This window comes from Gordionus sp. m RMFG-2023, chromosome 3 (assembly GCF_954871325.1).
Source record: "Gordionus sp. m RMFG-2023 chromosome 3, tfGorSpeb1-WG-v2, whole genome shotgun sequence".
Lineage (NCBI taxonomy): Eukaryota > Metazoa > Nematomorpha > Gordioida > Chordodea > Parachordodidae > Gordionus > Gordionus sp. m RMFG-2023.
The window spans coordinates 13,495,881-13,516,974 of record NC_088777.1 but is presented as its reverse complement, the minus strand read 5'-3'; the positions used below and the strand labels follow the sequence as shown (position 1 = coordinate 13,516,974).

Here is a 21,094-nt window from a genome sequence, read left to right as displayed (position 1 = left end):
AGTGAGATGTCCTAAATTAATGCGAACAATTTGGAATATTGTTGTTAGAAATGTAATTAAAATCCATATGTTAAATTCGAAAATTGACTGCAATCATTACCAAAGAAAATGAAATGCTATAATTTTCACCAACATTTTAAGATATATTAAGAGAAAATTCGATAATTGACTGATCATTACCAAAGAAAAAGAAAATCCATATATAAAATTCGAAAATTGACTGCTATCATTACCAAAAAAAGAACTGATTTATTTTATTAATTATCATATGAATGCATTGGCGTACACCCCCCCCCCCACCCCAAAGCCAAAATGCAGATGCCGGACATATTTTTCAAAAATATTATTTTTTATATTTTATTATAATTATTCATATCTATTTCTTTTTAAATTTTTATATTATTACCTTTTTCATTTACTAATTTACTTTAGCAATTAATTTCGTTTTCAAGTTTTCCTTGTGGCGTGATATTTATCTATTATTTTTAAATATCTCGGTATTATAATTTTCAAATTTATAGTCATGGATATTAGACTTTTTTTAAAAAACGCTGAAGGTGAAAATCATGCCAAAAAGCAAAAAAGTATAGTATAATAATTTAATAAACAAAAGCTGTGTACTGATGATTTCCTCAAAAGAATCAATTCAAAAGTGGGATATGATTCCCATTTCATCAATAATTGGTAAAAATAGGGTTAAAATTGCAAAAGAAAATAGAGGCAAGATAAAACTAACTAGTGAGGCTATATTATATTGTGGCTTGCAAGGCCTAGCACTTCGTGGCCACAAGGATTCAGGAAGCTTAAATTTTAATAATAATGATAACGAAGGTAATTTCCGTGGACTTTTTAAATTTAAAGCATTAGGAGATCCTGTATTAATGGAGAGCCTCAATAGTACCAATAAAAATGCTACTTATCTCAGCCCTAGGATTTAAAATGAGATAATTGATATTTGCAACAATATCATTTTAGAAAAATTGATTGTTGAAATCAATTCTGCCCCATGCTTCTCAATTTTGGCAGATGAGACCACGGACATTGCTGGCATTGAGCAGATGTCATTGTGTGCGCGATATGTAGATACTCATAAAAACATTATCAAGGAAATGTTTCTCCAATTTATTCCTGTTTCAAGCATGACTGGGTCTGCTTTAGCTGATGTAATATTTGTGAATCTTAAAAAATTAAAAGTAATAATTAATCTTATTATAAAATTATTTTAAAAAATATAGCTAAATATAAATATGATACGTGGGCAAGGGTATGATGGAGCACGTGCAATGAGTGGACAATTCAATGAGCTTCAGGCATTTATTAAAAAAAATGCCCAACAGCTATATATGTCCACTGTGCTGCCCATTCAATCAACTTAGCAATATCGGATTCATGTTCTTTACCATAGATATCAAATTGCTTAGGTTTTTAATTATTAAATTAAATTTTTTATATTTATATCAGGTAAAATATCTAGCATCTATGAGATGTTTATACCCCAAGCGTCAAAATATTTTGAACAGTATTATATCTGAAACTCCTTGCCCAACAAGGAGAAAAAAATTGCAAAAAGCTTGTCCAACAAGATGGAGTCTTCGACATCAAGCAGTAACAGCTTTTATCGAGTTAGAAGAGCCGATTATTAATGCTCTTATAGAAATATCACAATGTCTGAAAAAGATATTTCTGAAGCAAGCAAGTTACTGGATTCAATACTTATACCAAATTTTTTTTTCGCATTAGAATGTATTAATAAATTATTTAATTATACAACTATTTTATGTAATACTTTTCAAAAACCTGATATTAATTTGATTGAGATGATGAGAATAGCAGAGACAATTTTATTAGAACTCAAAGAAATTAGTGCTAATGCTGATGAGGAATTTCTTATTTTATATGTTAATGTTGAATCAAAAGCAGAGCTATACTACTTCAATATTTGTCTCCCTCGACTTACAGTAAGGCAAACTTATCGTCCAAATATTAATATAGGGTCAATAGAAGAAAATTATAAAATAAATGTCTTTATACCTCTTTTGGATACATTTATAACCCAAGTAAATGAAAGGTTTTTAATTTATCAAGAAACACTTATCAATCTGCAGATATTACTTCCGCAAAAGCCCTCTGAACCTTTTTCAGATGGTGATAGAAAAAAAATAAAATATTTGGAAGATTTTTATCATGAAGACATTAATGTATCTCATGATGCTTTAGCTGAATGCCAACTATATAAAAAATTAACTATGGTTGATATAGTCCCAAAAAATGCTATGATGCTTGCTTTGCATCATTTCAAACATCTTTTAGATTATTTTCCCAATATATTGAAATTATTATATATATTAGCAACTCTTCCCATTAGTACTGCAACTAATGAGAGAACATTCTCTTCTTTAAGAAGATTAAAAACGTACCTAAGAAGTACAACTTCTGAAAGTAGGTTGAATGGTCTATCCCTTTTGAATATTCATAGGCATTTGACGCCAAACACGGATGAGATAGTTGAAAAATTAGCTCCCTCCCAACGAAGATTGGATTTTACATTATAAAAATATAATGTTTCTATAATATTTTTTGTGCTATCATTTTTTAATGTCTTATATATTTTTCTTTTACATAAAAAATATAATTATTCATATTTCCAACATTTAGATTTTTATACTTTATATATAAATTTTTAAAGCTCAAAAAAATTTAAATTTCTATTATGGATTATTTATTTTATAGTCATCATATCCTGGTTATATCCACTTAATATTTTATAATTCAGATTTATTTAAAGTATTTATATGCCGCCGGTTATATTCGTTTAATATTTTTTAAATCAAATTTATTTTTATATATCGGTTTATATATTTAATTTTTTATAATTCATATTAATTTAAATTTGTATATTAGAAATAGTTATTAGTCCTAATAAACTTGATATTTTTAAATAACAATAATTTTATTTTAAAAAATTTTAATTATCCCCGCCCCCCCCCACACACCAAATTCCTGCGTACGCTACTGTATGAATGATATCAAACTCTTTATATTATTTATATGATGATGAAAAGGGAATGCTATATATTTGGGTTATGAAATGTAATGTGAAAAATGTTAATCATGAAATGGAAACTACTATTGACTCTAAGTTAAATTCTATTAGGATAAATTGAAATGATATGAACATTAATCTCAATATCATTATAGATAGACTACCAATTACAAATGAAATTAATTATTTAATTGGAAATAATTCTTGTATTCTATATTTAATTTCATATTATTGATGTGGCAATTCTATGGATTCAAAATAGATAAGATTATTAAATTTATAACTCCTTTTAATTATAATCTTACTACTCATTTACCTTCTTCCAAATTTCTTATTAACTATTAAATACATTTTTTTCTATTCACCTTTCTATTAAATATATTATCTTATTTTCTCTATATAAATAATCTTAAATTTTCCTCATATTAAACTAATTATATATCAATATCCTATATAATACATTAATTTAATTTACTTTTTAAATATCTTAGATAGCGCATATCTATTGATATATGCAGATCTAACTGCATTGCCATCCACGGCTCTCTTTTTTTACCTACTCCCACCCACATACAATTTATTATACAAATTTTTTTTTATTATACAGTTTTTATATAGATTTTATTTTACAAATAGTTTACATATTTTTAAATTAAAAAAAAATTTATAATCACCTACTTTATTAATTCTTTAATTTAATGAAAACTAATATTTCTTACTTTATATTTTTTATTCATTTAACATTTCTTATTCTAAAATATTTTTAACCACCATTTTTATTTATTTCTTTTTTAGCTCCATATTTTTTTTTACTATCATACTTTTACAAATTATTCCAATATCTTAAAAAATAAATTATTAAAAAAGATTTTCTATTTTAGAACACTACCTTATTTACTTTAACCCTATTTAGATTTCTTTATTTATTTTTTACATAAATTTACCTTACCAAAACACGTTTTTTCATTATTATAAATCCATTTTGTTTAATCCAATCCAACCCGAACCGAACCGTTAAACCGCTAAAGACCAGTATTTTTTATTGAACCTGAACCGAACATAAACCGCTAAAAAATTATAGCCGAACCTGAACCGAACCGCTATAATGTATCTGAACCGGTTCGAGCCTCATGATTTTATGCTTATAAAAAAATATGTAAGTTATTATTAGTATATTGAAAAAATTTCAATTACATTCAAATTATTTTAAAGTTTATCATCAATCACATTTGATTGAAAAGTGTCTGTCATAATTTTTATAAACTTTAATATATTGTCATTTTACAACATTTTTTTAAAATATATAAGCTTGTAATGCTTAGAGAAAAATTAAATATAAAATATTATTATAAATGGCACATCAAATCTGATATCATATTGGCAGTGCCGGCTACCCGAGTTAGTGTGGAAAGATGCTTTTCAACAATTAAATTTATACTATCTCCTCATAAGGTAATTTGAGTGAGACGAATTTTGAAAATATATTAATTGTGCGGCTTAATAAAAAAATTTAAGTAAAAAAAAGTAAAATATTGTTCATATTAAAATTAATCATTGATATATATTCTTATTCTTATTATTCTTATTTTTATATTTATAAATTAAATATTATTTTATAATGTGCAATTAATAAAAATGAAGGTTTTATACATGTGTTTTTTAAATTAATGATAAAATAAAAAAAAATATTTTCTCTATACATAATTCGAATGTAGGTTTGGATAGAACCGATATTTAAATTTTTTACGAACCAAACCTGAAATTTGAACCGTTATTTTTATCCGAACCTGCCTGGTTTATTTATTAGTTTTTTTGCTAAATTTTAATCTATTTTCTAATGTCCACCATTTTATATTCTCATTTTTAAGTTCTCTATCTTAATATTTATTTTACATTCTAATTAATAATTATTACTCAAATAACATTATTTATAAAAATTTATTTAATTAAAAATAATTATTTTATAAGATTTTTGGAAGTAGGACCCTTTATCCACCCTCATATAACTTCATATCTGGTTTACAAGGTTTGTTGGTATCCTTGAGAAAAAAAATCGGCATAATTATATGGAGGTTGGGCCTTCATATAATTTACGTATGCTCACCTTTGGGGAGGCCTAGGACCAACGTGTTAATATTGATAAAGATTTTAATAAAATATGTTATTTTGAATATACAATACTTCCCCTTCACTAAAAACATGGCAGATATTTTAAAGATATTGCAATCCAATTTTGTTATACCAGCTCATACATAATGCTAACTTTAAAAAAATGTTTCAATAATTAATGGACAAATGAGAGGAATGGAATCCGTGGTATCTTTAGAAGCAAATATATACTCACAATACAGTTCTAAATCGATTTTTATGTCAAGATTTTCTATACATTTTAGAGAAAAGACCAATTATATTATGAAAAATATCTGCAATTAAAAAAAAGAAAAAAAAATATGATTTTTAAGTTATATGAATTTAATTCGAATTTAATTATTTATAAATGCAATGAAAATAAAAATTTTTTAAATTCACCTTATTTTAATAAAAATTTTCACTAAGCATGATTTGGTAACACTAGTCACTTAGTGTACTTTTTCAAACAGCCTTTAGAATAATCATGGTGTCTTTATTTAAAAAACATTGTATATTATTTTTATAAATGAAAGTGAGTTTTTGCAAAGATCTTTAATCACATAGGCTGTGTCCTAGATCGGTTTAATTTGTATGCTTAATTGCTTTTTAGCATAGTAGGCTAAAAAGTATTTGAACGAGGACACCCAAATTTGACTTTTTTTAAAGTATGAACAAGTTTGTCTTTTTTTAAATAAATATACTTATATTTTTTTTTGTATTTTTCAAAGATTTTGTTTTAGATCCAAATAAGATCTTATTCTGATTAGTAATAAGAAATATATACAGTATTATAATATATATTTTGTAAAAAATTAATTTTGTTTATTTTATTATTAACATTACCAGATCCTGATATAATAATGGTATAATAAGTAGATTAACCCACAATCTCATTTAATTAACTTATAATATATACATATACAATTTAAAAACATCTTATTCAAATATCTCATAGTCCAGTATTGTTAATATCTATCTAGCAATCCTAAATAGGTGAAATTTTTCGTGTTTATATTTTATAAATGAATTTGATACAAAGTTTTATAACAATATGTGAATTTTAAAATTTATTTAGTGTTGTTAATGCTAGTTAGATTTATTGGAGATATAATTTTGTAAATAATCACTATTATTAGTTATTTTCGAATTTGATAATATGCGCAAAGACAATATAATGAGTGGCATTTTTGAAATATAACGACCGAATTAACTAGTTACTTTTCAAGTTACTTATTAAATATATTTCATTATCATATTTATAAGATATCCAAAATTAAAATTTTATTTGTAATTTTATCGTTCACTGCTTTATGTGTAATTTATTTGCAATTTTATCGTTCACAGCTTTATATATAATTATCTTATTTTTTTTTATAATAACGAATATTTTTAATTTCTCTTTCAGAGACGCATTTTCTTATTTAAAGTTTTCATGGAACTGTTACTGCTAATCTATGATCTAGTCTAGCAGCCTATACTGATTCACAAGAAAGATCTCAAATAAATGAAATATATTAGAATCGCCATGATAAATAATGGTTTCAAAATTCATTTAAGGAATTGTTAATGATGACACAATTCTATAAATATATGAGGATGAATATTTCAATCTTTAATTTTATTCTATGATTGCATCATTTATGACAATATGCAATCAAGAAAGATTGGTTATTAATCTACGGTATATTTAAAAATTTGTTCACTTAATTTAAACTGATATGTATAGAATCGTTATTTAGAAAATTAAATGAGTGGCATGCTTAATATCTTAATTTCTTCTTACTTTTTTGGTTATTTAGCTGTTACATAAAAGCCGGCTATTAAGCTAAACCTACCTAGGACACAACCATAGATTTTTAATTTTATATTTTGAGATTTTTGAAAAGTTAAATTTTAATAAATTTAAATTTTTCTGATAATTTTAATTTTCTAATTTATTATTTAATTTAGAGGTGGGATTGCTATGTCTAAATTGATCAGTTTTTAGTAAGTGCTCTATTAAAATTTAGTTATTTTTGTGAATAACAGTTAAAATGTCTTATTTGATCTTTAAACAAAAATATCGGGCTTTTTATCCATATAAAAAAGAATCAAGTCTTTCTTAAATCCTGATCTAGAATTATTGTATCCCTCCAAAAATATAATGGCAAAACTAAAAAAAAATAGTTCGAGGGACATACTACCATCCTTTATAGTAAAATTAATTAGCGAAACCAAGTAGAATATAATCATCCATGAAGGAAAAAAACAGATAAAATGAGAAAAAATCCTCTTTCCCTTGAGAGGTTGGGAGAAAATAACCTGAGCTAGTTATGACAGCACAGAAAAGTCTTATCTCCTTCAAAAGATTTGTTAAATTATCTGTGAATTAACTTATCGCCGGAATCGATAATTTCATTTATTTTGACAATTATTTTTTAGATATTTCCCTTTATTTAATTATTTCATAATAATTTTATATGTGTAATCAACATGTTAAATTTTTTAAAATTATATGAAATAGCTTATTAAAAATAAATGGCATAAATAATTTATATTTTTGGAAATTAATTTTAAATTGTATTTCCATGCTTATTTTAGTTCTATTTATAATGTAATATATTTTTTATCTGATGAATTCATATTTTAAAAAAATGTACTACTGAGATATATATTATCGATAAAATAAAGAATATAAATTGTTTTTATTCAAGAACTGTTTTTTTTACGAAAACCAAATTTTTAGAAATTAGTAGGTTATTTCCGAACAAGATTGTTTCTCAAAGCGAAAAAAATGAGGGTGGAAGAATATTTGCTATGTTTATTTTCTTCCTTTTTGAAAAAAAACAACTTTTTGGAAATGGCCTTAGAAATTTCGCACGTTAGATAGATATATAGGCATAAACCATTTTCTCACACTAGAGATTCAACAATAAAATATGGGGGAAATATATATATAGCCTTATTGGGTTCAATTGGTGCAAGTAGATGCGGTTTATGGTCGATTTGCTCAAAGAAGTTAAAATTATCTAGTCTTTCGTTAATACTACAACAACCCGTTTGGTGAATTTGAAAATCTAATCTAAGAGGGACCTATTTTTTTCTGCTAACCTAGATATTTCCATGCAAGGGAAAGCATGATTTGGAATAAATATTCATCTGTTAATAAATATCAGACTGCAGAGATTCCAATTACTAGGCCCGGCCCGGTTTGTTAAAAAATTTCGGCCCGGTTAGGTTATATAATTCGGCCCGGACCAATTCGACATTTTACGCTTCGTTTTCACGCTAATATAAAATCATTTTAAAAATATCTTTTTTTAAATAAAGATTTTTTCACTTGACCTGACACCAAAGAAAAAGCTTACCCTTTTTTGGCAAAATGTATTTTTTTATAAGGACAAATTAAAATGATGGAGTTGGTTATATTGTATGTTATTTTCTAATAAACAAAAATTTAATATGTTGTATCTGTCAGTTTGTAATTAATCTTTATGAAAGTTTGCCCATATTCTATTTTTCGAGAAATTTAATTATATATTGATTACACTATTTTATCTCATCACATATTTTCTTTTGCCCAACTGTGAGAATCAGAGGTTTGGGATTTTATATTGTAGGAATTTGCCGATAGTCTTTTTAATAAATTTATTTAGTAATTTTGATATACGTATTATGATGTGTAGAAATTAAGATATATAATAATCTACAATATCGTGTGCCTTTCACTTGTTCTCTTTGCAACATAAGAGTTGAAGAAAATGGAAATTATCCATTACACTCGATAAGGCAGGTACCCCAAATATAGCACAGTTAACAATAAAATATTCAAAACTCTAAGAAGAGCTAACAAACCATGCATCCTCTAGTTTTTATGTTTCAATACTTTAGATAGTAAGAGGCCAGATGCTTTAGCCTTAATTCCATAGGAAAGGGGTATCCTTCTCACTTGGGATTACATTCCACTTGTGTAGACATATTCTCTAAATCTAACACGTACAAAAACTCTACGGTGGCCGATATAAAAAAAACAAATATTCACAGTTGAATTTAAATTTCCTGTTGCCACATCCCCCTCGAAAACTTTGGCTATGAGGTACCTCTTTCCCTAGCAGATAGAAGAAAATTTTACTATCTCCGAACTATACTAAAGAATATTCCTATAATTGCCAGAACATTGGTTTGGATATTTGTCGTTCTAATTTCTTATGAATTCATGGCTCCATAATAGCCTATTATCCATGTTAATGATAATTTACTAATGATAAGATTTGTTTATAATATTATATTATAATGCAATTGTTTAGATAGTACTATTTCTTTCTTTCTTATAATTTATGTAATTTTTGATTAAAAATGAAAATGATAAATTAGTCTACTTATATTAATTAACGAGAAATATAAATAATTTTGAAATGGATATATCAGAAATATGAAAATTAAATAAATTGATATATCATTTTATGGTACAATTATTAATTATATTATAATTTTTTTATTATATATGAATGATAGAGTCGAGTTTTAAAATATTCAGCCCAGCCTGGGTTTATAGGGAAAAAAATTTCCGGCTTGTACCCGTCTGGGTTTATTTAAAAAAAATTTATACCGTCCTGCCCATATACCCAGTCAGGGCTTTGGTCCAGGTATGCAGATTTCTGATATATATTAAAATGAGTTTTATTGAATTTTACTAAAATTTGGTATTTTTTAGATTTCTCTTTTCCATAACGAATAAGTTTTTAAATTACGTACAATCATTTTACTTTGGTATATTATATTTTTTTTAATTGCTAGTTGGATTTTTTTTTAAATTAAATGAAACCTTCAAAAATAAAAATCGAGAATTATATTTTTTTAATTATAAAAATATTTAATTAGTGTTAATGGATGGTATATAAATTATTTCTCTTAGAGTTTCAATTTTAAAAAAACAAAATGTTTGCCTTTTTTTTAAAAAAAAGAGGGTTTGTTATTCTTAGTCATTTCAGTTTTATTAAGTTATAAGTTTCTATCCATATGCGTAGCGAAGGGAAATTTGCTTGTTCTCGTAAATATCTTCTTAGGCTAATTGAAAATTTACTCCCCACATCTGCCCTTCCCAGCCACATCTTCCCAAAAGATTTTATACAATATATCGCTATAATCAATGATTTGAAAGAAAACTAAGTTAAAAGTTTTTAAAATAATGACTTTAAGTTAATATTATTTTTTTTAAAGTAATGACCATAATTAAACATTTTCAGTGGACTAACCAATTTTTTTTATATAAAAAACATAGTCACTAATTTACCACCAAAATTTTTAAATTTTGCATAAAATATTTCTCTAATTCTGTTATTAGTAGCCGCATCAATATAGACAGAAGAAATCGTCACACCGACGTAATTTTTTTCAATATATATTTTTTAAATTGCTAATTGAATTTATTTAAGTAAAGCCAAATTAAATTAAAAATATGCACTCATATATCGGCATATTTTTAGATTTATAAAAAAAAATTAATTATAAATTCAAATTCAATTTTGTAATTTATAATCATGTATAAAAATGACATAAGGATGATCTCCTTGAATTCAACGTTAACCCAAAATAGAGAAAGTCTTTTTATTAGGTGTACCAGTTGCCAACAAAGAATTTTTCTGGTTAGCGTTAAAAGATTTTGAAGTTTGATCCTCTTTTCTCTCAAAATAGAATATTATCCTGTGATTTCCAGAAAGAAATTCTCGTTCTAAGTCACTATGATTTTCATAAACGGCAGCGTTTTTGGCATGATCAAAAATATCAGTGGCCGGCCAATAACCACCCGGCTCACAGGTTTACTCACATCCCGAATCTGTGATGATCAATCCAGAGGGTTTGGAACTGAAATCCCAACCTAGAATGCTGTAACCTTAGCAACTGGGTTTATAAGGAAACGGTTCAGAACCGATCCTAACAAGTATGCACGTAATTTGTGATATATTATCGTAAAATATTTATTTATTGTGTTTTATATTCGAGTCTGAAATAAAAAAAATTTGAAGATTTTCTTTTTAAAGATGGGATACTATAGGTCAAATTTTACCTGAAAATGCTAAAAAATCTTTTATAAAGTAAATCTTTTGTAATTTTCATGTATAAAAAATCTTTTAAAATAAAACAAATAAAAATCTTTTTTATTTTTACACTTAAATTAATTTTTATATTATTAATTAAAAGCATGAGTGTATTTATTGCAAGTGTATTAAATTAATTGCAAAATTAATACAAATATAATTGTAATAAAAACAGTAGAATTGATATAAATACATTATAAAAATTAAGTTTTAATTAAAATAAAAAGAAGAATAAAAACTCAAATATTACAAAATATCATTTTTTGGATGAGGCTGCCCACGAAGCTGATGTAATTATTGTAAATTTTAACAATTATTTGCCTCAAGACGAAGCTTCTTGTTTATCAGCAAGTTTGCCGATGTGAGATCTAAAAACATGGTGATCCTTAGCTCTTTGACACCTATGTTTTTTTTACTACTTAAAACCTTTTTAAAAGATGAGGGTTCACTGTATCCAAAAAAGTGAGAAAAAAAATTCCTTTTTATTAAAAAAGGTTACAATTTTATATAAAAAAAATAAAAGTATATGGGTTCAAATTTTTTTAAACAAATTAAGGTTTTTTATTTATATGTGCTTAAATGGGACATAGGTTATTTTAAAAATTCAAGTTTACAATAAGAAAATATTTTCCTATGATATGAATATAATAAGACTTTTTTGGCATCAATATCACATTCATATTTTAAGAAATTAGGATTAAGTCGGATGATAAAAAAATACTTTCAAAATATATTATTATAAGAAGTCTTAAATTTAGTACCAGAGTATATAATCAAACTCAAATTACCAATAGATTTAACATCTAATAAAGAAAATAAAAATGATGATTATTTTTCTCTTTGTGAAATAAATGTTGCTGAGTTTACAAATAACATTGAAACTGGAGGTTTTAAATTATATTAAAGAAAGTCGAAATATATTATAATAACTATTATCCTTCCCTTATGGAAATTTTTTCATATTACTGCAATACCTTCATCAACTTCAATTGAAAAGTTTTGGCGCAATGTTATGTCCGCCGAAACGGCATAGGTATAAATGATAAATTATTTGAAAAATTTGATTATCTTATAAAATAATAGATCTATTTTAAATACTCTTTGGCAAATTAATATGTCAACTCCCATTAAAAATACTAGTCTCCCTATCCTTTCTATGCTATGGGCTAATACTAATATTAAAATTTCTGATTATTTTAATTAACTCATCTAAATATTTTATTAATTATTGTGAATATTCATTCTTACTATATGCGTATGTTACGTTCTTCACAAATAGATAATAAAAACTGTATATTATAAACACAAGTATCTTGTATCTTTTTTATATTTTGCAAAAGATACTAGTATCAGTATCTAAGATTCATTTTTTAATAAAAAATCTGTATTTAGATTCCTTTTTGGGACCTGCCCAACTCTGCATATTCCTTATTTCCTTTAAGCTGGATAATAAAAGAAATTTGGAGAAATTATATAAGGGACCCTCTATAGGCAAGGCACGCATAATTGCTTGTACGCATAATAGCCCTAAGTCATTTAAACATTTGTATAAATTTATCAGAAAATAACAAAGAGGAAGAACGAAATCCCTATCACATCTTTAATCGCAATGTTTGCAAGTAAAAGAATAAATTAAAAATATTTTGAAATTCTTGGGAAAAAATTCTTCCATATATACAAGGTTTAAACCCTATCTGTTGTTCTTGGTGTACCAGCGAAATAATTACTTTAATATAAAAAATATTATAAAGATAGCCATTAAATTTATGTCAACGTAAAACGTATACCTTCTCTTCCTTGAAATACATATTGTCAGATTTGTGGGGAAATCTTAATTTTATGATTGTTCGATTGAATAAAATATTTTTAAAAATAATCACGATTTTTTTAAAAAAAAATAAACCTTTAATTTTATGATCTAAAAGATATATTGCTCAAAATTTTGGGCACCAATTTACATTCAAATTCTAGAATCTTTCAACGTTTTTGTCCAAAATTAATACTTTAGTATTCCAGGAAGAGAACACAATTTAAAAGTAATTAGCAATAATGTTTATTATAGTATCTATTAAATACCTTTTTTAATAAGTATTTTTGATTTATTAAATAAAATATCGTATAGCATAAACATTATAAAAAAATGTCTACGGGAGATGTGGTATATGACTGGCCATGATTTTGTTTTTTCGAAAAATGTATTCAGATTTGGGTTTAACCAAACATATTTAATATCAATGTGTAGCATATTCTTATTCTTTAAAATAAAATTTGAACCAAAGCTCTAACTATAATAATTTTTTGAGCTAGATAAGTTTATATGAAAGTTGTTTTTCTGGCCAATCAAAATAAGTTTATAATCTGGTCATATACTATGTGTAAACTGGCCATAATATATTATTTAAGAATTTTAGTATAAATATGAAATTAATATAAAATACTTGCAAACGGACCTTTAATATTTCTTTATTTTTAAGTATTAAAAAATCTAATTTTACGCTAATTTAATTAATATTAAATCTCAATTTTTCATCGGACTATATTATATTTAATGATATATTTATAAATTATTATCTTAATTATCTATATGTTAAACATTCTTATTTTAATATAAAATTAACCACTTATCTATTTAATGATTTTATAAATAATTATCTCACTAAGGTTAAAATGCTTATTTCAATAATTCATAAATATAAAATTTATAATGTTTAATATTTTATAAAAATTATGAAAATATAATAATAATATCGCATCAAAAAATTTGAAGCATTTTTGTTATAAAATTTTATCACAGATACAGGATTTTAAATACCAGAGTAAGCATATGAAACCTTTGAAATATGCATTTACTTTATTATTAATTTTGGTAGATATTGTTAATGGTTAAATCACTGACAAAGAGAGAATGTGGAAGTTCTTCCAACATACTCTGCTCTATTAAAAATATCTAACATACCATAAATGGGTGGGTGGAACTGGAATCTTTTAGGTCTATATCATCTTCTTCTAAAGTATTATTCCTTCATTCATTTTCGGTTGCTGATTTTAAAATAATATGATGTAAACCAGTTAAGTTTTTCCTTTCCTCTAACTTGGATCACAAAATTATATTTTTAAAAAAATAAGTGGTGGATTTTACATTTTTAAAATAATAAAAAAAACTGAAGTATTTGTAATTATTTCAAATCGTATATGTAAAGTAACTCACATAAAAAAAAATAAAGTTACTCGTATAAGACAAACTTCACTAATTCTTATCCGATTATCACTAAATGATTGTAAATAATTATTTAGATATAGCAGATACTTCTATCCCGGGGAAGAGAGATAGAAGAGGGGGGAGGTAGAGAGTTGTAAAGATGCTTAAGTATTTGAATAAGATAGGAAGGTTTAATTTTATTTTGTTTGATAATTTTGATTTAGTGAGAGGATATTGGATTAAGTGAGTGGGGAGGGGGGGGGGGGGTAGAGAAGTGTCTAATATATAGTATATATCATAGATATGTAAGATCTACAAATATTAAGGTCGGACCTAAACTTTTTTAAAAACACCATGGCCGAACCAGATATTTTAAAACCGAATATTTTAAATTGCCATAATTACCTTTAAAAATTTAAATAAATATAATATATTTAAAAAAATCCGGGTAACGCCAAAAAATTTTTAGATCCGGGTCGGGCCTTGCAAATGCTAACTCTCTGCTGGTCCTGGTATTATATATATATACTGTTTCTTTACCGATTGAAAATAAGGAATATTTTGGAAGATAACAGACACTTTTGTCCAGTTGAATGTTTTCAATAAGAATATTCTGGCCTTGTTCTGTTCTGATTCAGTGACAATTGTTCTGAAGAAATAAGGATAGATTTGGCGGTCAGATAGCCCAGGGCTTGTACTGCCATAAGAAACCTTTTTTTGATAGAATATTAACGTAAATATAAAGTGTGGTTCTTTCTCTTTTAATTTAGTAAAGTTAATTAATATATTTTTTAAGTTACAGTTGCCATAGAATTAAAGATAATAATTAAAAGAATATACTAATCGGTTATAATTTTTTTATATGAAAAATGAATTAAAAAAATTACCTGAACTAAATTCCAATTCTTAGCTGTGGAGGCTATAGGTATGCTAACGACACTACAACCATCACCGAGCATAAATATTTTAGCTGGTTTTTGGAGAAGAAAATCGAAAAATACTTTTAAGCCTGTTCCAGGGTCACACTAAATTAGAAAATAGATTTATAACATCTCAAAGTTGATAGTAAAAAATTTTATATTAAGGATAGCAGTGGTTATGGTCAGAATTTAATTTTATATATTTAGATTTCGCTATTTTGGAATCACAATGCAAATCTGAATGGGTAATCTGGGAGTATCAAAAAAAAGGGGAATGGGGTAATCATTATTCCCTAACTATCATTTTACCTCTCAATTCATAAAATTTTGTAAAATTTGCTCTTTCTTGATTTAACAATTTTCATAGGAGTAAAATGGTCTACAAATAGATTTTATTTCCCTCCTTTATATTATTCACTATTGATATTTCCTTGCCTTCTTTCTTATTAAGATTTTATTTTATGTTTATGACTATATACCTTAGTATCATTCCAAATCCATTTAAGACTATAGCCTGTCAGAACCTCTTTGTTCAAATTTACATGTTGCAAGGCCAACTCTATTGCTGGAATTACGTAGGAGCCATTCCAACTTCCGCTAAGAGAAACCAAGCCGCCTATATTAAGATCTTTCTTAAATTGAGTGTCTAGAGAATTAATATCAACAATTGTAATATCTAGCATCAGTAGTAATGTTATGGCTTTTGATAATACCATTGTTTGGTTTATTAATTTTATTATTCTAGCAACTTATAATCTCATTATATCGGTTTTATTCTTCCAATCCTTTGTTTTATATTATCTAAAGCACATAAAATAAGATATGAATTGTTTTTTTTCCCCCAAATACTGAGATAATTTTTGTTGATGGATTTTTTTTTCAAATAAAATTGAAAGAATTTTGATTTCAAAGGTTTTTTTACGATTTTTGGAGGAATTCTTGATTAGTGTGTCTAAATAGAATAGGATGAAATGTAACTTAAGACACATTTAAAGTTTTTATTTCCCCGAAATATAGGAAATTTTACGATTTTTTGAATTTTTTTTAAAAGTATGTATTGTTTCGTCAATTATAAAATAAAACATGCTCTGTAATCTCTAAAAATGTTGGTATATTCTATATATATGTAAGACATTACAATTAATTTTTTATCAGATGAGGTTCTATAATTTGAAATGGAGATTTTAAAGAATCTGATTTGGAATTTAAAAATTAGAAAATATTAGGCTGATTGGAATCAATACTCTAGATTTTTTTTGAATGGAAAAGGAACATTTTTTTTAATATAAATAAGCAATTTGAAAATTTATATTTGGAATTTCTCTTTTACTCTGAAAAGGTATACTAAAATCCAATAATTGAATTTGATTGAATTCTAAGGAAAAGGATTTAGAATGAGATTTCTAAAAGATCGTTATGCACGCACTTTAATTATAACTATGCATAAGGATTATATTTGAAAACAGAAAGATTTTTAGAGGGATTCCGTCTTCATAAAAGAATAGAGTGCTTTCATATCGATTTAGCCCCACATAAGAATGATTCAAAAATAATTGGTTTAGCTTTTTGTATTTGTGCATTTATTTAAAGACATGGGAACAGAGTTTTATCAGACTCTAGTGATAGATAATTTATTTTTTTGATTTACCTCTTTTGTTAATTTTTTTAATTGAAAAATAAATATTATAAAATATTTTTAAAACCCTAATTTTTATATTTAATTTCGTTATTTTTCAAAATTTAAGAATTTTAGCTATTTGTAGAAGTGCATAATACGATTTTAAAAAAATTAATAACTTTTTAATGATAATAAGTTCAAACCAATAATAATATTTATTTACAAAAATAAAATAAATATTATGAAAAAAATCATATATAATAATCATTTATATTAACCTTAAAATGAATTTTAATCTTGACTCCATTCCATAAGTTCGAAGAAGTGGGGCAAGGTTCATATGATTAATTATGGGCATAGGAGAGAAAAGAGGAATTCAGATATTATAAATGATAAGTATTCAAAAAAAAAATTTTATTCGTTATTTTTGAATCAAACTTATAACAAAAAATTGAGAAAGATTTTACCATTTTCCTTAATTAAATTATTAAATATAAAGTAAATATAAATATTACAAATCTCTATACTATGTCTATTATTTTCAGGACCAGACGCGGCCCAAAGATATTACCCAAGACTGGACGCTTCCACATTCGTCCCTCGTCTATTTAATTTGGAAATATTATTTATTTGGTATCAAATCCTCAGATTAAGAAAAACTCTTGTCAATGCCAAAAAAAATTTAGTTGAAGGTAAGGGTTGAATTAGAAAATTGGATAATAGCATATGAATAAATATAATACATATTTCTCAAAAGCACTTTTAAGATATTTTCAAAAAATTTAATTAAAAAATCTATTCTATCTATAAAGCCATGTTGAATGACAAAACGCGCTCTAAGTACCCAATGCTATGGGAAAGTGTCAATGAAGTTTCCGTTTTTTTTATAAATTTAGTTCAGGAAAAAATTTTTTTTTACCTAATTTACCATTTATCTTAATTGATAATTAAAGAATGAATAAATCATTGAATGAACAAAATCTCCTAGCCATTTTTTTCCCCCTTTTAATCATTAACTATTTTTATATATGTTATCGCAATATGCGTAATTATACAATATGAGTTTAAACAAACGTGATAATAAATAAATGGGTAGCAAATTAATTTGTACTGAAAATATATTCCATTATGAGTAACATGCCTAACCAATAAATTTCAGACAATTTGGTCACGATTTGAGTTTTTTATAAAATATCAAAGTCACATTATAAAATTAAATGGGATTGACTAAAATATTGATTTCCATCTTTCTACTATATCGCATGATTATTGATAAGACTAATAACCCCGACTAACTTCATTAAAAAAATATTAGATGGTGGAAACCCTGACACAGAAAACAACAAAATTATTAGTATACTAATTCCTATTACTTTATACATTAACAAATAATTAGCTTTCGCATTAATTACCCTTAAAACGCCTAATTTTTTTAAAAGTTATGCCGACCCGGCCCGAACCAGAAATTTTTTTATAAAAAATTTACCGGTCTGACCCGGCCTGAATTTATTTAAATATAGAAATTAATTTTTATAATTACTTAAAATAAAAGACATATATATGGCGTTTAGTTTCAATAAATAAAATCAAAAATTTTTATTTTACAAATTCAATATAAAGATAAATTTAGATATATTTTAAAAAAAATTTAAAACCCGGCCCAATTTTTATAAAAATATTAGGCCCGACCCGCCCCGAACCCGATTTTTTTGAAAATATTAGGCCGTTTAGGCCGGGCCGAGCTCGGGCCGGGCCTACTTTTGCAGATTACTCCCTTTCTCTAATAATTCACACAATTTTATAAGGCATTTTTAAAATTTAAATAGCATGTCATCATATACGTAAAGGATAAAAATTCACATTATTTTTATATGAAAATATGAAATATATTTATAAAAGCACCTGTTTATTATAATATAATATAGTATTTTATAATTATAATGTTAATTATCAAAAAAGGCGAATCAACTGATTTTATATAATAATTGAACCTAATTATTATTGTCAAAAAGCGGAAAAATAGAAGAAGAAAAGAAATGTAATATAAACTAAATAATAATACAGTTTGTACTAAATATATTAATAAAGTTAAGAATTTATGGATAGGACCAGTCAAAATTAAAATATTGATATAAAAAATACAACAAATTATTTTATAAAAATAAAATTTTAAAAGTTATCATTAATTTAAATGACTCGTATCGTCCCGTAGTCTCGAATTATTATTAACTTTATACGTTTTGTCGCTTTACGAAAAGGTGAAAAAAGGTGAAATTGAATTTACAAGCTAAATACCATTTTTCAATAATCAACCCAGCATAATACTTTGAGTTTATATAAATAGGAAGTATAAAGGTAACCAATTTTTTTTAAACTATTAATTAAATATGACATGGAGATATTTTATGCTATTATAATTACATAATTATATTTATATAGTATATAAAGGTGCATATAGTAATATCAATCAAAAGGGTCACATCCTACCCAGACCAAATCTGATAATGTATTATTATGATATTTTGTTTTCTATTATAATATTAAATTTTAGTAGATCAACTTGCCCATAAATATAGACCTTTCAATACTTCATTCAGTCTATAGGAAATATTGTACATATTCTCCAATACTAATATTTTAAATATTATCTTAAATAAAATTAAGATATATCATACATTCAATAAAGTATTATTACTTTAAAAGTATTTTGTAATAATATTATACTTTGGCTATATTATTTGAAATTAAGATATAATCTTAGTTAAGGAAAATTATTACTATTTTTTTTAACAAAATATAATCCACTAATACCTGTTTCAGATGGCTATGCCTAATCACTTTAAAAAGCATACTGCTTACTTTACATACACAAATAAACCATGCCTTGGACCCTGGATTGTTAAGAACAATTTTACTATATCCAAAGAATGCACGAGTATATTAATTATAGATAAATTTTATATTAATATATTATAGATGCAATCTGCCTTCAAAAAAATTATTTTTCTGTATGATGCTAAAGAATTATAAAGCTATATTCAAGATGATATTCCTATTCTCACCCAAGAAGCTGTTGTCAGTTAAAACAATTGTGCATTAATTCCATGTAAATATAATATGATTAATACATTTACTATATCAATTATAAAGTTATTCAAGATGATATTCCTATTCACACCCAAGAAGCTGTTGTCAGTAAAAATAATTATGCATCAATTCCATGTAAAATTCTATATTAATAATAATCATTATATCAATTTAATTGCAATGATATTCAAAATTTATTTTCTTTTTAAATAGATCAATCACAATTCAATTTTCAAGATTTATTTTTTTAAAAAAATCAATTTATAAATTAATAAAATCAAAATATAATAATGACTTTTTATATTCTAATAAGTATTTGTACATTAATGATAAATTAATATATTATAAATGCCATACAAAACATTGTAAAGGGAGGAGGATTTTAAATACTCATTTTATAATGACACAAGCATATTGATCATAGATGAAGATATAAATAATACGCTCATCACGATCAATATGCTTAAAACAGAACTTATTATGTTAAATCAAAATATCAGTATTAGAAAGACATACAGAAAGGTTATGAGAGACAGAAAACTCGATCCTTTCTGTATGCAAAACCCCAAAACGTTACCTACCTTTTTATCAGTTAAATCCATTATGGGACGTGTTATTCAATTAACACGACACCCCCTTCCCCTTTCAAATGGTGATATTATATTAACCCAAGAGCACACAAAATCACATTTAAGTTTTTTTAAAACTACAATGTCTACTTTTGCCATATATTCTTTTTTCACGATTTTTCCTCCGTCATGTAATTATATTAATTGTTCAATAATTTTCATGTTGTCAATAAAATAACAGCTATTAGTCTAAGTATTTATATTCTAGTCGGGTCATACAGAAGTGGTATACGCCAATTACAATATTATGGTCGTTCTTACATTTATAGCCTAATTTTATATTGTATTTATCCACAATTTTTGTGATTTTTTATTTATTTATTAACGTTTTGTATTGCATTTATGCGCATTTTTTATCCAATTATTTTTTTCTGTATTTAACCGTTATTCG

At 25.1% G+C, this 21,094-nt stretch overlaps 1 long non-coding RNA gene across 1 annotated transcript; it reads left to right on the top strand.

The window, feature by feature from the left end:
• The first annotated feature begins 19,541 nt into the window (after positions 1-19,541).
• On the top strand, positions 19,542-20,011 carry LOC135927411 (uncharacterized). Its single transcript, XR_010572077.1, has 3 exons — positions 19,542-19,672; positions 19,808-19,922; positions 19,964-20,011. It is a non-coding gene; the product is annotated as an uncharacterized LOC135927411 (long non-coding RNA).
• The last annotated feature ends 1,083 nt before the right edge of the window (positions 20,012-21,094 follow it).